Here is a 1,836-nt window from a genome sequence, read left to right as displayed (position 1 = left end):
ATCCTCTGTCCCCAGCACACCCGCCAGGATAACGAGGAATGACCCAATTAGCGCAGCAGCCTGGCTCTCTCCACCATCCCACTGCGGCTTCGCTTCGCCCTCAGTCAAGAAAATTATTTTTTTCTAATCAAATACCTCCTGGCTGAGCAAACGGTCCCTGTGCAGCAGGAGAGGGAAGACCGGAGCAGCGGTTTTTCCAGATGAAGGTGTTTTATGTTTTGCACGGCCAGCCTGGGGAGCAGAGACCCGGCAAGAACGCATTTGAGCTCATAATAAATAAAAAATTAGGGTTTCGAAGAAAACACAACTTTCTTAAGCCCGTAAACCCTCAGCTCCATCCCGACCCGGAAGGATGCGCCCAGACACCGAGTGTCATTTCTCACGCTCACTTGAAATAAAAACCAACTTCTCTTTTAAATCCTGCCCACTCAATTCCTTGAAAATAAAAGGGGGAAGCGGCAGAACCGAAATTATCACCAGCTGAACAAGACTCACACGGATTGATTTACCCCCCGAGCATCCCGGAGAGGGACGCAGTCACCGGTCACCTCGCAAGGACCAGAAGGTATCGGTGGTGTTCACAGAAAAGTGGCAGCAAAAAAAGGTTTTTAAGTAATTCAGAGAAGAACGAAGGGAGAAAAGGAGATGACGGCGCGCGGCTCCCTTAAACACGACAGCCTGTGTTGCCGTCCCACTCGCTTCATCATTTTGCTGAGCTCATGTTTTTAAGCTTCTGAAGTGGTTTTAGTTAAGACTCAAGTCATAACTGATTTTTTTTTAAATTTATTTATTTTTAAAATACGTTGAATAAGAGGCTGCCCTCAAGCTTCGGCTGCAGCGAGAGGAACAAGTGAGCAGGGCTGCTGGCCACTCCCTGCCAGAATAAATATTCCAAGAGAATATCGCTGGCCAGACCAGCAACGCGCAGGAAACTTTCAGAAAGGTGGCGTTTGCTTTTTTTTCCCCCCCTTCCCAGTTTACAATAGAAACCCATGCAAAAGAATCTGCCTCTTCTGCTGGTTTATCTAGCAAGCCAGATTGCTTCAAAATAAGAAATCGCTGGGATGAAGCTCCTTTGGAGCTCTCCCGAGCATCCCCCATCCCGCAGCCCCACTGCCCTCAGCTTTTGTGGGAAAGGGAAAAAAAGGAAAAAAAATAATATATTTTTTTATCCCCTCTTTTGTTCCCACAGACAAACGTACAGCGGGGAAGGCAAAAGCCACGAATATTTATTTAGGGGTTGCTGCTCTTCCAAAAGGAGCAGGAGCCAGGGATGGGATGAAGTCGAGGGTTTTACACGTTGATGCTCGGTGGTTCCTACCCGTGAAGCCATCCCTGGTCAGGATTTCAGCTGTTCTCACCCCAAAAATCATGAAAAAAAAAAAAAACAAACCAAAAACCCAGGAATGTCAGAGTTGGAAGCGAAGCCTCTGCTGTCCATCAGGAGTGGCGCCAGCCCGCACCTGGAGGGGCTGACCCAGCATCAGATGATGGTAAAAAATAATATATATAATAAAAGATAGTTATAATAAGAGGATAAATAGCTGTTCCACACCTGCCTGAGCTTCTTGAGAGCCGGTTGGCAGTGGGGTCAAGCCCAGCATCCCTACCAGGCTCCGGGGCCGTTATCGCCAAACAGCGGGAACGCAATTTCCTAAAGCTTTCATAAATTAGGATTATGTAACCCGAGAGAGAAAAAAAAAATAAATGTAATAATACAGCCAAGCAGGTTATATAAACCATCCTCAAAAAGTGAGAAAATACTTGACATCTCACTACCCACTCCTCGGCACCCTCTCACTGGGTTGGGGGTTTTTTTGCCGTCGATAATGAGCG

Source organism: Apaloderma vittatum, unplaced genomic scaffold (genome assembly GCF_000703405.1).
Source record: "Apaloderma vittatum isolate BGI_N311 unplaced genomic scaffold, ASM70340v1 scaffold25766, whole genome shotgun sequence".
Taxonomy (NCBI): domain Eukaryota; kingdom Metazoa; phylum Chordata; class Aves; order Trogoniformes; family Trogonidae; genus Apaloderma; species Apaloderma vittatum.
The sequence above is the reverse complement of the archived record's forward strand: the minus strand, read 5'-3'. Positions refer to the sequence as shown.